Consider the following 14,947-nt stretch of genomic DNA (forward strand, 5'->3'; position numbering starts at 1 on the left):
AAGGCATGCTTTCTTCTAATTAGTAAAGAGGGGTCAGTGACACCCATTCTACGGGAAGGGATATGACAGATTTTAGGCCCTATTGTTACATCAACAAACATAGAGGCAGCCAGCCACAATGATTTACTGCAGTTGGGCCAGGCCACATGATGGGTAAAGGGTATTACTTGCATAATTTCGTCACCCCTCAATCATAAACTGATTAACACTTTGAACATCTGGAGCAGCAGGTGCTTGTCTGTTCAAATAACGACTCCAACAAATCAATTGCACCCATGTGAAATGACACCAAAACCAGCAGACCATGCCATTCTTGGTAATAACTGATGATATACTATGTCAACAAGCTGGGAGAAAGTTTCCATTGTATGTGGTATTTAATGTTTGGATCAAAATCATACAGAGAAAAGCATTTCCAATGTGTCCTGACTTTGCAGAACAGTCATGTAGCTAGGACAGTCGGAATGAAATGACGCAAGTACCAAATTCACAGCATGATTTGGTGTATCATCATTTGTAATCCCCTCATCTGGGGACACAGTAGAGTTGAGTTCTGCCTCTTTAGGATGGAAACCCACATACAGTCGGAATGTAATAGTTTTCTCTGACTTCTCTGACACAGTACACAAGAGAAGAACTCATTCTTGATGACATTTCCATTAGCAACAGAATCCCATTTACCTCTTCGAAGGACTTTGAATGAATATGAATTGACTTCACTGAATGAAATTCAGCACTGTACATGCACAAGCCATATAGGCAAGAAAAGGGATATGAAAAGAAAAACAGGTTCAGTTCATTATCAATGCAATTGTAATTAGCACATCTGTTTGACTGACTTAATTGTCCATCCTCTTTCCATTGATCTGTGTGCTTAGTTTGTTTTGCTTTCCAACGGGTTTCTTGTCTCAACAGAAGCCGTTACAAAATGCTTGGCTTTCTTTACATCCCAGTCCTCCTCAGCCAACAGGATATTGGCCATCAATTGCTTCCCCTGGGATTGGATGGATTCTCCTGTGAATCCCTTTGTGAGAGCCAGCTTCCCATGGAGCAGTTCATGTCAACACTGCCACTCAACAGTCTATCAGAATAATCACCACGGCGATTATCTTCCTTCCCTTTTCTTTTTATCTGTTCTGTTTTCCTTGCTGCAATTCATTCTCACAGCACTGATAGATGTATGGGAAACCCAACATCTCTCGGATGAAACAGGAAAGGAAGTCAACTGTTCTTTGGCGTTTGAAGATGCAGGCAGTTGGGGCCCAATTTGAATTCCCTAAATACACAAATGAAAGAAGGATGTACACATTATAATGAAAGTAATGCTCTTTGGAATCCACATGTTTAAGTTTCGTGTCAATCCCACATTGATTTCACTCGAAGATATGCGTGAACATTTGCAAAACAAGACTTGTCACCTATCCAAGCACAATAGCCACCCCAGTCCACTCTCCTTTTCTGAGAGAGAGAGAGAGAGAGAGAGAGAGAGAGAGAGAGAGAGAGAGAGAGAGAGGAGAGAGGGGGGCATTAGTGTGTTTGGTCCTGAGTAATGTAGAGAGTAGAGGGGATTTAATCCATTCTCCCCCATTTCATAGGGCTAGAATATTAGAGGACTGACACTAATGAGCAGCACACCCATGATGTGAGCCATGGAGCTGCCAACATCATTATCTACTAGTGTACTTCTGAAAGTCACAGAACCCCACCATGTCGAGAAGCCTGCCACCACAACGTCTAATTACATTGACAAATGATAAGCCATGATGGGTGGCGGTATGGTCCTTTGGTACTTACATTCTGACTCTGACTGCTGCCTGAAAACCATTGAACGGGAAAAATGTGAAAATAATCACTCTCTCCTCCCAGGAAAGATGGCCTGCATATATCAGTAAATATTTTGTGCAGGACGGCAAGAATAGCATGAACATCATGCAAGCGCACAACAGGCTAACAATGGCATTGCATTTAGCCGATTTAACATTTTAAACAATAAAACAAAATCAAGGGCCTGGAAGGATATCTGAAAACATGACTACACAGTTAGTGTGTTATTTTATTTGAGTAAATTATCCTTAGATTCCTTCACTATTCATTATCAAGTCACTTCTGGATTGTTGGTTTGTAAAATACTGACATGAATACAACAATTCGACAGCAGAAAAGTCATCGTCAACTCATTGCAAATGTATTTACACAATACTACGTGACGCACGTCGACAGGAAACGTGACACATGACAATTCTCCTTGTGCAGAGGAGAAATTTGACTCTGACAATCACCTGTGCTGCTGCTGGAAACCATTAACACTGTACTGCTAATGTAATCCTCGGTCTCTGTGTTCGTGTTATGTTGAAGTAATGAATCCATTTGGCAATTTATATTGGCTCATTTTTATTGACTTGATGAGTTTGTAATTATTTGTAATCCATTTACAATATTATTCCAGCAAATACAGTACCTCTTAGCCGGAGGAATATGAAATGGCCTGAGTTGTAACGATCGTTGGTGGTGGAAGAAGAGGAGGACCAATGCGCAGCGTGGTAAGCGTTAATATTTTAAATATTTTAATGAACACTGAAAACAAAACAATAAACAACCTATGAACAGTCTTGTAAGGTGCAACACAACACTAAACAGAAAATAAACACCCACGAAACACAAGTGGGAAAAGGCTACCTAAGTATAATTCTCAATCAGAGACAACTAACGATACCTGCCTCTGATAGAGAACCATACCAGGCCAAACGCAAAAACACAACATAGAGAACACAACATAGACAACCCACCCAACTCACGCCCTGACCATACTTAAACAAAGACATAACAAAGGAACTAAGGTCAGAACGTGACAGTACCCCCCCTAAAGGTGCGGACTCCCGCCGCAAAACCTGAACCTATAGGGGAGGGTCTGGGTGGGTGTCTGTCCGCGGTGGCAGCTCTGGCGCGGGAAGTGGACCCCACTCCACCATAGTCTTTGTGGCCTCCTCAACCGCCTCCGTGGCCTCTTTCGAGCGGCGACCTTCGCCGCCAACCTCGGACTGGGGACCCTAGCAATGGGTCCCGCATGGACGGGAGATTCCGGCAGCGCCGGACAGGCGGGAGACTCCGGCAGCTCAGGACAGATGGGAGCACCTGTAGGGAGGAGAGACAGAGAGACAGCCTGGTGCGGGGGGCTGTCACCGGAGGGCTGGTGCGTGGAGGTGGCACCGGATAGACCGGACCGTGAAGGCGCACTGGAGTTCTTGAGCACTGAGCCTGCCCAACCTTACCTGGTTGAATGCTCCCCGTAGCCAGGCCAGTGCGGCGAGGTGGAATAGCCCGCAATGGGCTGTGCTGGCGAACCGGGGACACCATGCGTAAGGCTTGTGCCATGTACCCCAGCCCGAGGAGACGCACTGGAGACCAGATGCGCAGAGCCGGCTTCATGGCACCTGGCTCGATGCCCACTCTAGCCCGGCCAATACGGGGAGCTGGGATGTAGCGCACCGGGCTAAGCACGAGTACTGGGGACACCGTGCGCTCCACCGCATAACACGGTGCCTGTCCGGTCCCTCTCTCTCTCCGGTAAGCACGGGAAGTTGGCGCAGGTCTCCTATCTGACTTCGCCACACTCCCCGTGTGCTCCCCCCAATACATTTTTGGGGCTGCCTTTCGGGCTTCCAACCGTGCCGCCATGCTGCCTCCTCATACCACCGCCTCTCAGCTTTCGCTGCCTCCAGCTCAGCTTTGGCGCGGTGATATTTTCCAGCCTGTGCGCAGGGTCCCTTGCCGTCCAGAATCTCCTCCCATGTCCAGGAGTCCTGCGATTCCGGCCGCTGCTGCTGCTGCCCGTTACCACGCTGCTTGGTCCTTTCTTGGTGGGTGTTTCTGTAACGTGTTAGTGTTTGTGCCACACGGGACTGTTTCGGTTTGATTACTTCACGTTTATTGTTTTTGTTCAGTGTTCATTACTTTATTAAAAAACATGAACACTTACCATGCTGGGCTTTGGTCCTCGCCTTCTTCCACCACAGACGATCGTTACCTGAATAAAATGGTCAACACTGGTAATTTGACTCAAGGACAGATGAAGATTAGGTTACATGGTGTAGTTTGAGGAAAAGAGAACAGTCATAATCCATGGAGAGACCAGAATGTTTTTGTTTTCTTCTTTGATGGAAAGACCTAGAGTTATTGGCCCTGAGGCTTGACCAGCTGTGCTTAGCTACAACAAGCGGCGTACTGAGACGTGGCAATGAGAATGTTGCCATGCTCCTGTCTAAAGCTGCCCTCCAACAATACTGACAGCACTTCCGGAGGAAAACGAATGAGAAAACGTAAACACAGTACACTAAACACAGTACAGTACGCCATCGGCGAAGGTTCTCATTTCTCAAAATGAGACTTGATCATGTGTCACGACATAAAAAATAAAATAAAAAGAGTCAAACTAAGATGCACACAGACAAGCCAATGCTCTGGCTGAACTGGACTCTGCATTTTTGGCGACTGAATCTCTCATCTTGTTGATATAAAATAAAAGAAATGGGGAGGCTATAAATGCTGGGTATCTGCTGCAGGATCCTCAGCATAGGCCAGCAGCCTGGAGAGTCTGTTGAAGTAGAGGACAGAGGGAAGCTTCCACTCAATCACAATGTCAATGTCAATTTGGTGTCTGGGAAAATAACTGGGAGGGGGTGGATTGAAGTGGGAGGAGAGATGAGGAGCTGGAGGATGAAAAGAGCAGTGGAGGACACTGGTGTCACACGGGGGGGAAAAAACGATGGTCCTTCGAAAGAGGTTGTTGATTGTGTAGCACTTGTTTCAGGTTGCTGTCAGTGCTGTATATTGCTGCTGTGCAGAGGGTTTACTCTTTTGTTATAACTCAGGTATAATCAACAGGATCCCGTTGCCCAAATATTCAGTTATGATCCCAACGGCGGCTTTGTAATGACTGAACCCTCTTTCATCACTGATATGCTAATTAGCCACCAACCACACATCAAAACCCGAGAGAAGTAACTTGCAAAAATCAAGGTAACAACCCCTCCAGGGTGGGCCCAGGTACAATTACACGATCTGGCGTTTCATCAGGGCAAGCGAGAATTGTGGCATTGCAGATGTGCCCCACCGTACATGACACAAGCATAGACATACACCACACAACATATACAGAGGTAATAAATACAGAGAAACTCCTACAAACACAATTATGCAGAAACCAGTCCCACAACTCAAACACCCCACAGACAAACTGGGACCTGGTGCTTGTTCTTTGGATTGCAAAATGTGGATTGTTACAGATGGGAATTATTGCACTAATAATGAGCTGACACAACTTTGAGCATTACTTCATCTAATTACTGGAGAACCTCCCCTGATGGCAAAATGTGGCGTAGTCATTAGTCTAATCATGTTTATTCTCCTTGATACCTGGTCTATACCCGTCATGTGTTCTATCCCAAAAGAGAATACAGGACGATGTTGTCTGTATAGGAACTGTATAACAGAATGGATCCCTGCTTAACTGCAGCCATCTCTGGTAAAGACTCCATATAAAATCTTTACCACCCTGCTGTTCTTTCAAACAAATGCACCACGTGCATGGGCTTAGCCTCTCTTGTCTCTGGTCCAATAAAATATCACAACATAGGCTGTTAATCGTTAAAGCACATTACAGGCTGATATGTGTCTATGTATTAAGTGATTTGAAGTATGCACAGTCTAGGTTTGTAACGCTCGTCTGAAGAAGAGGACCAAAGTGCAGCGTGGTATGTGTTCATGATAATTTATTCAAACTGAACACTGACACAAAATAACAAAGCGGAACAAAACGAAACAGTTCTGTCTGGTGCAGAAAGACACAAGACAGAAAACTACCCACAAAAACACAGGTGGGAAAAAGCTACCTAAGTATGCTGCCCAATCAGAGACAACGATAGACAGCTGTCCCTGATTGAGAACCATACCAGGCCAAAACAAAGAAATACAAAACATAGAAATAAAGAAACTAGAATGCCCACCCTAGTCACACCCTGGCCTAACCAAAATAGAGAATAAAAACCTCTCTATAGCCAGGGCGTGACAAGGTTGAAGATGACAAACGGGATTCCAATATCCAGTGTTGGTGGTAGCGCATTACAAAGTAACGCGTTAGAATACTAACATTCCTTTTTTTTTGTGGTAACGAGTAACATAACGCATTAGTTTAATCAGTTATCAAGTTACTTTTACAATATTATTTCTTCTTCTTTGTTGGCGCTTAAAAAAACGTGTAAATCCCTCCCCCAGCCTACGTTTGTGGCGCTCTTCCTGTTTCTGCGTGAACGTTGTGGCAGGTAGCTGGCATAGTAGCTGGTACATAGATAGCTAGCGAGATGGCAGAGACAATAGCCTTTATTCACATTACTTTGAATTGGTAGAAGAAAAGGACAGATGTTACGTGACTGACGCTACTTGAAGGATTCACACGCAAACACAAGATCATCGGGTTGAGGCGAGTGCCCCATTTATTGTCTGGTAATAAAAGCCAACAACGTAGCTAGGTGATCAAGTTAGGCTCAGTTGATAAGAATTGAAATCTCTTCAGCTCCATCTTCACCATAAACATAAAGGAAACTGCACTTCCTATATACAGTGGGGAGAACAAGTATTTGATACACTGCTGATTTTGCAGGTTTTCCTACTTTACAAAGCATGTAGAGGTCTGTCATTTTTATCATAGGTACACTTCAACTGTGGGAGACGGAATCTAAAACAAATATCCAGAAAATCTATGTGATTTTCTGGATTTTTGTTTTAGATTCCGTCTCTCACAGTTGAAGTGTACCTATGATAAAAATAGTTTTACATAGAATCTCCCTGCCCAGTTCATGTCTGTGTGCAAAACTGATTGGTAGCCAATTATCCTTGTATTTGAGCTCTCTTTTTACTGTGCCCAGTTGGATTTATATATGTATTTACTTGTGTAAATAATTCAAAAAAATTATTTATTTTAAGTCTTGTAAAGGAGATAGATTAGGCTACGGACGGTAGGCTATGCTATAGCCATTCAAATGTAGTGTGTGCCCTCTACTGGGCATACAAATGAATGACCAACACATGCAAGGCATCTTTAGAGGGTTTTCTGTTTTTAATAATGCTATAGTAATGTAACAAGTTGCTTTCTATAGCAAGTAACGTTGTAACGTAACGAGCTACTTTTAAAACGTTCTCCAACACTGCTAATATCTGATAACTCTTTGCAATAATGGGACCAACAATGCTAGTTAGCAATGGTGCTGGTAGTTAGCAACGGTGCTGGTAGTTAGCAACAGCGCTGGGCCCAGATTTGTGACGACGTTGTCTTAACCTTTACATTTTCGTCCTAGTACGCAGTGCCATGTTGGGGTATGTAATGTCTGTCACTAGTCGGGAAGAAAAGTGCATGGAGACACTGTTGTTTTTTCTTGATTAATGAGATGTCTGTTCGTTAAATTAAAGTTGAAACTTCAGAGCCCCCCTCCAGGCAATACATCCATATTCATTTAATGATAGCTGACTTCTAATTATCCTAATGGTCTACACTGGAGCCATCATGGATGTATTATTCAGTCAGAATGTATTTTTTAACATTCTCTCAAGTGAATGATCACCACTGGCGAAAGAAGGGTGGCCGCAATGATAAAAGGAGCTCAGATTTTAAAGAACAGGCCGGTCAGGTACAAAGCGTCCATGCTTGTAAGTACCTATTGTCTATGAGTTGCGTCCAGAAGGCTACTGTACCGTCTGAGCTAATCAATCTACCCCCCAAGATCCATAAAGACACTGGCAAAAGCCATGATTCAGATTTACTCAGTGGTCATGGACAGCCAATCTTTCACAGTCCATTTTTTTGTACTTGTTTTTTCCCCACACAAATTAAATAATAACAAGGGCTCCCGAGTGGCGCAGTGGTCTAAAGCACTGCATCTCAGTGCAAGAGGTGTCACTACAGTCCCTGGTTTCAAATCCAGGCTGAATCACATCTGGCTGTGATTGGGAGTCCCATAGGGTGGTGCACAATTGACCCAGGGTTTGGCCCGGGTTTGACTAGGGTAGGCCGTCATTGAAAATAGGAATTTGTTCTTAACGGTGCCTAGTTAAATGAAGGCTAACAAGGGTGATGTACATATCAACTGACAGTGAATAAAGTTAAGAGTAGAGGAACTGAGCTGCTTCCCAGATTTATGGCAGTAGATGCCACAGGGACTTGAGGTGGGTGTGTGTTGGACACTGATGCTTTACATAGCCAACAACAGAACTACCTAAAGGAGATGCTTTCTGCTGGGGCCACCACCACCAAAGGATCAACACAGAGTCCTCATGCATTCCTAATCACGGACAAGATCTGCTGCGTTGTGTTACAATCTCAAACAGATATTCCCTCATCTCCCAAGCAGAATGTCCTGCGTTTTGAGCAGAGCATCTGGAGGCCGTACTCTTCGTGTCTGCCCCCCCCCCTAGTCATCCCACAATAGCTATCAAAAGCTCTTATGTCTGGTCAATGAGAAGCTCAGTTTGAGTTGGCTCAATTTGTTTTTAAATTGATTAATACCGTTAGACACATTGCTGGATTACAAATGTCATGAAATCTTGGTGGAAAATCATTTTGTTGTGACTGTACAGGGAGCCCTGTTTCAGATTACCACGAGTAAATATCCACCGCATGACTGGAGCCCATCAAACGTGGGAACATAAAAATAAAAAATAAACATGTTATTCAAATTGAATCACTTGGGGGGGGGGAAATAACATTTCCTGCAGTATTACATTTTTTGGGACAGCTTAGCTATATCAAGTACTGAATGTTCTCTGTGTGTGTGTGCATCTGTTACACGTGTGTAATGAAATCTGATAGCTTACTCATTGTATCCAAACAGTTGTTTTGTAGAGTAGACTTTGCACAAGACAGTTTTATAGGTAGGTACATTATGGTCAATTAATTTGCTCTGCTCACTGTGGAATTATGGTTCAAAAATAAAAATCTGTCTAGACTTCCTGTGCAGTCGAAGACATTGTCATTGGCTGGGGATTGTTAATCTTGTCCTCATCTTATCTCCATAAGAATAAATGCTGAACACACACAATCAGGACATGTCTCTATAGAAAGCCAAACTTGAAATGGGTCCTCCTCTGCCTTATAAGCCTTCTGTACTCATCATATTTTGGAGCCACACCCAAACAAATGTACCTTACTTAACCCTTGTGTTGTCTTAAGGGTAAAAAATGTCCCGCAACTATGTTTAACTTCAGAGAAAACCCACTAAATGTTATTTTTTCAAATGTAAATTTGATGACTTTCCTAGTGACCCCAACATACAAATCGCCTTTGTTCATATTTCCATGAAAGCTGTACACCACCAGGGTAAAAATATTGTCTTAGGGTCATTTTTGACCCGACAGTTCTAAAATCATTTACACACCACAAAAAACACAAAACCACAAAGATACACACACACACACAATGAGAAATTGAGATTATGTGTGCTACTGATTGAACTCAGCCAGCCACTGCTGAAGAGGAAGGTCACCATGGTTGGCACAGTTAGAAAGAACAAGCCTGAGCCCCCTGCACTCCTCGCAACAAGGGGGAGAGTGGCTTTCTCATCCAAGTTTGCCTTCACCCCTACCATCACTCAAGTTTCTTACCTTCCAAAGAGGAACAAGAATGTGGTCCTCCTGAGCACTCTGCACAAAACGGCTGAGATCAGTGATTGTGAGAACAGGAAGCCAGCCTTCATCCTGGACTACAACCACAACAAAGGAGGTGTGGACAACCTGGACAAGGTGATTGGAACTTACAGTTGCAGTAGGATGACTGCCCGCTGGCCCCTGGTCATCTTTCATAAAATCATTGATGTGTCCTCATACAATGCCTTTGTGATATGGAGCAAGATCAACCTGATAAGCGGAACAGGAGGAAGGTGTTCCTTGAGCAGCTGGGAAAGGCACTTGTAAACTCACACATTCAAAAATGGGGGAAGTCTAGTATTTTGTAGTGGAATTCCTCACTGTACAGTTCATAAGAATACATCACTATGTTGTAAAGAAGTTCAAGACTGTTATTGTTTCCCTTCAATAAAATGTGTTCAAAACTACGTTCTGCACATTTCTGCTACTTTCTTAGGCTATACAAGTGCTATCTCTTGCTAACAGAATTATGTTTATACCTATGCAGTACCTTTAGCAATATAATAATAATAATAAACCTCTACTTTAGTAAAGGAAATAATTATGACAGGTGTGTTTGTAACGATTCTCCTCTTCGTCTGAGGAAGACTAGTCAAGATCGGACCAAAATGCAGCGTGGTACGTGTCCATGTTAAATTTATTACAACTGAACACAAAATAATTAACGAGAAACAACAAAAATCGAAACAGTTCTGTATGGTGAAAACAGACACAGAAAACACCAGGTGGGAACAGGCTACCTAAGTATGGTTCTCAATCAGAGACAACGATTGACAGCTGCCTCTGATTGGGAACCATACCAGGCCAAACACATAGAACTATAACACATAGTATGCCCACCCCAACTCACGCCCTGACCAAACTAAAATTGAGACATAAAAAAGGAACTAAGGTCAGGACGTGACAGTGTTGTAATAAAAACGAGTGGTGTCCACTGATTAAATGTAGTGTTTCTGCATTGAGAAGAGGGAAACCCCAGATATTCACAAAGTTTGTGATGAATGACAGGTTGTTTCTTCTTGCAAAATAGATTTGGGGTTTAAAAGTCAATTAAACTGCTTTATTTTCGGGGTTAAGTGAAGGCGGGTCATTTTTTACCCTTAGGCCAAGGAGACTACACAAGGGTTTTAATAAAGCTCATGAGCCCAATGTACAGTATATACAGCACCAGGGTGTCACAACTATAAAAAGGACCATTGGAACAGGTCTGGTAATGTTCACTAAATTGTTGTCCTTTTTTGGGAAATAACAGGTGGTTGGTCAGTCGCTCCCTCTGCTTGTTCAGTTTCACCCAAAGATAGAAATGTAGTTTGAAGTTTAAAAAATCGATTGATAGATCATAGGGAATTTTAGGGATCAGAGATTCCGACTTTATTCTACAGAACATGCAAAATTAGGGGGTAAAAGCAAAAGCCATTTTGTTTACTCCACACATTTTGAAATGATAGGGGTGTCGAGTCATCCATGACTCCATAGGGATTTCCAGTGGGGAAACTGAACAAGTGGAGAAAGCAATTGAATGAAAAAGGAGAGTCTGAATTACTATTTCACAGTAAAACAGAATGGTAAACGCAGCAATCAGGCTGGTTCTACCAGGCTAGTAGAGATATGGGTAAGATGTGAATCTTGGCCTGACCTCAAAAACCAGTCCCCCTGGAACTTGAAAGTCAGAAATATTTGGGTAAACTCCCCAGAAATCTGCCAACCCAGGAGTCAGTCTGCAGGTGTTCAGGCAGATGAATTGCGAGGTCACTTCCTGGGTCTGCCCTGATTAACTGTAAACCATTTCTCTAACTTCTTCTGCTGAGGCTGCAGTTTGCTAAGTAGCACAGTGTCCTGTGCAGACACAGAGCAGCCTCTCCACAGGGCACATCTCTGTTTTCTAAAACAAACACTATCCTCCTCAAAACCCAAGGTGGAAGCACATTAATGTAACCATGTGGCTACCTATTGTGTTTCAAATGTACCCTTACAGAAACAGCTAATAATGACATGTTGTAATGCTGAAGATTGAGTCAACATTAACGTTACTATTGCAATAGTCCCAGACTCCCAGTCAGTATTAGATAGAACGTTGCGGCCTTGCCCACCTGTGGGGAAAACCACCTGTGGTTACCTAGGTTACCCTATTGTCTCACGGCCAAAACTTGACATTTTTCAAAAGCAACTTTGTTGTCAATTGCAAAACTACATTTAAGAAACATGTTTTAAGATTACTTTTCAGCATTGCCTGCTCCTGAGCGTTCTCACTACTTAGCAAAACGTAATGAAGCTTCCAGCAGCGAGGTGAGTTAGTGCTAGCTAGCTGGCCAAGACCAAAAACACAAGCAAATGGACTATACACCTACAAAGTAGTGAGTGAAGTTACAAACTGACTATACTAAACAATTGAAAAGTCTTACCTGTTATTAAATGTTTTTCACACACATATAGCCTACATGGACACCGTGTCCCTTCATTTCCCACTTTCCCACGCCGAATAGCTTTAAGCCACAGGGCTCTTCTCGCAAGCTCTTTCCCTACATGGGAGCATTGCAAACCGTCGGTCGGGATTTTTTGACCCGGTTGCATGTACATTGAACAATACAGCAGCTTTTCATCATGTTTTGATATTTTTCTATAACAAAAGATCATCTACGAAGTTGGCTCTTTTACAGTTGGTGTCAACAGGAAAGAATGTTGGTTTTCTCCCATTTGTGGGCGTGGTCGAGGGGAATTCCTTATTATTACGTGAATATCGATTTGAGTATACAGATGAATTCATTTATGGCTTGTTTCTCAAGTAATGTGGTTCAGAATGCCTCAATAAGTTTTGGCTATTCACAGTAAAAAAAAAAAAACATTAAAATAAAATCATAAACCCATTCACCCACCGAGTAAGGAAAGACAAAAGCCGAACCTCACATACATCAAATCGGTGCTGCAAATCCTTCAGGCTTGTTATTCCAGTATTTTTTGTCGTCACCTCTGAGCATTTCCCACCGGCTTCAATATTTTGAGCAATGTGTCACCTCACAAAAGAGGAGCAGCTCCAGCTGCAGCACACGGTGGCGTCGGATCAGCAGAAAATCTATCAGCTTTTAACACAACAGTATCCATCACCCTGTCAGGCTGCAGCAGATTGGCTCACCAGCAGCAGGCTGAGCTCAGCCACCGGGCCCTGCACTACTCTCTCACATCCACGCTCTGCCTCGGGAGCTGGAACTGGGAAAATCATGGTTTCAATGTGAATCTGTTATGTGTCATCAAATGTTTCGAGTTTTGGCCTATTATGTATTGGTTGTACATTTCTTAGGTGTTGAGTAACAGAAAACTGTACTTCTAAATATTCCCACCCACCAGCCCACACTGAAAATAAGGGACAGTTTGTCAGCAAGTAGATGTCTGTGATCTAAATTCATTTTTAAAAAAGCCCTGTAGTGGCTATGTACTTTGAAGCTTTAAATAGAGTAATTAAAAACCTATTTTCAATATTTTGCAGTTCTTAGAATGACAATCACACTGATGTGTAATAGATGGAGTCACTCCCAGCTATTGGCTCCAATCTTCGTAACAGGAGTCTCGTTTGCTCAGTCCTCACCAGGGACACTGCTATAGTCAGTCAACTCTGCCTCTCAGGCTTTTGACAAAGTGTAAACAGTTCCATTAGGAGGCTATGCATGGAGCTTCTCCTTATGTTGCACACACACACACACACACACACACACACACGCACGCACACGCACGCACGCACACGCACGCACACACACACACTCTCAGTGTCATGAAACTCCAAAGTATAATTAATTGTACAGGCAAAAATGAATGACTTATTTATTTTGCTATGATACTGTATATGCAAAAAAAATAAACATTCTGGTCATTAAGTCATGGAAAGGCAGAGATCAAAATAATTCACAATTGCTTCAATAAATCTATCTTCTGTGCTTGCATGATACATTTTCATTGCCACTGGTCTTCCCTGGGGTAAGTTGAGAAGACAGTGATATTGTGCCAATGTAATGCTTTACAGTAAAGTGAATAAACCTCTCTGCAAAGGAAAATATGGATTTTAAGAAGTTGCCGTCTCTCTGCTTGCCAGAAAGAGAAACTTATTATCGAAGCTGAAGAAAAATATATAAAAAGAGGGAAGTCTGCATGGAAGAATCAGAACACTTAGACTAAATGGAATCCTCCATGAAAACGCTCCTCTTCACTGAAGAAGAAGAGACATGATATGACAAACATTAGCTGGGATCAACCAATCGACCAAAGCCTTTGACATAAAGCAGGACATAAGTGCTACATTCAGGTCTGGTAATGCTAGTTTAGTAAAGTGAAGATTTAAGATATGCGGGTAACCGTTCCCTCTGAAGGGGTTTCCAATCAAAGTGCTTAATCAGTATATCAAATACAAATACATACAAAAAACTATATATCTTCAAAAATACCCCATGGTTGACCCTGGAACACTGCAATTACAATACAAAATGGGCGAATTTGGAGTTGGAGATGTCATATTGTACATACAGTTGATGTCGGAAGTTTACATACACTTAGGTTGGAGTCATTAAAACTCGTTTTTCAACAACAACCCCACAAACAAACTATAGTTTTGGCAAGGTTTGTAGCCTTCCTTGCTCACACATGCTTTTTCAGTTCTGCCCACAAATGTTCTATAGGTTTTAGGTCAGCGCTTTGTGATGACAACTCCAATAGCTTGACTGCGTTGTCCTTAAGCCATTTTGCCACAACTTTGGAAGTATGCTTGGGGTCATTGTCCATTTGGAAGACCCATTTGCGACGAAGCTTTAACTTCCTGACTGATGTCTTGAGATGTTACTTCAACATATCCACGTAATTTTCCTACCTCATGATGCTATCTATTATGTGAAGCGCACCAGTCCCTCCTGCAGCAAAGCACCCCAACAACATGATGCTTCCACCCCCGTGCTTCACGGTTGGGATGGTGTTCTTCGGCTTGCAGGCATCCCCATTTTTCCTCCCAAAATAACGATGGTCATTATGGCCAAACAGTTCGATTTTTATTTCATCAGACCAGAGGACATTTCTCCAAAAAGTACGATCTTTGCCCCCATGTGCAGTTGCAAACCGTAGTCTGGCTTTTTATGGTGGTTTTGGGGCAGTGGCTTCTTCCTTGCTGAGCGGCCTTTCAGGTTATGTCGATATAGGACTCGTTTTTACTGTGGATATAGATACCTTTGTACATGTTTCCTCCAGCATCTTCACAAGGTCAAATCAAATCAAATCACATTTA

General features: G+C 42.8%; 1 long non-coding RNA gene across 1 annotated transcript; it reads right to left on the minus strand.

Annotated features, from left to right (window-relative positions):
- Positions 1 to 383: 383 nt before the first annotated feature.
- On the minus strand, positions 384 to 12,366 carry LOC115111102 (uncharacterized). Its single transcript, XR_003860769.2, has 3 exons — positions 12,093 to 12,366; positions 1,419 to 1,458; positions 384 to 1,276 (listed from the first exon to the last, which is right to left on the minus strand). It is a non-coding gene; the product is annotated as an uncharacterized LOC115111102 (long non-coding RNA).
- Between the last annotated feature and the right edge of the window lie 2,581 nt (positions 12,367 to 14,947).

This window comes from Oncorhynchus nerka, linkage group LG27, assembly GCF_034236695.1.
Source record: "Oncorhynchus nerka isolate Pitt River linkage group LG27, Oner_Uvic_2.0, whole genome shotgun sequence".
Classification (NCBI taxonomy): domain Eukaryota; kingdom Metazoa; phylum Chordata; class Actinopteri; order Salmoniformes; family Salmonidae; genus Oncorhynchus; species Oncorhynchus nerka.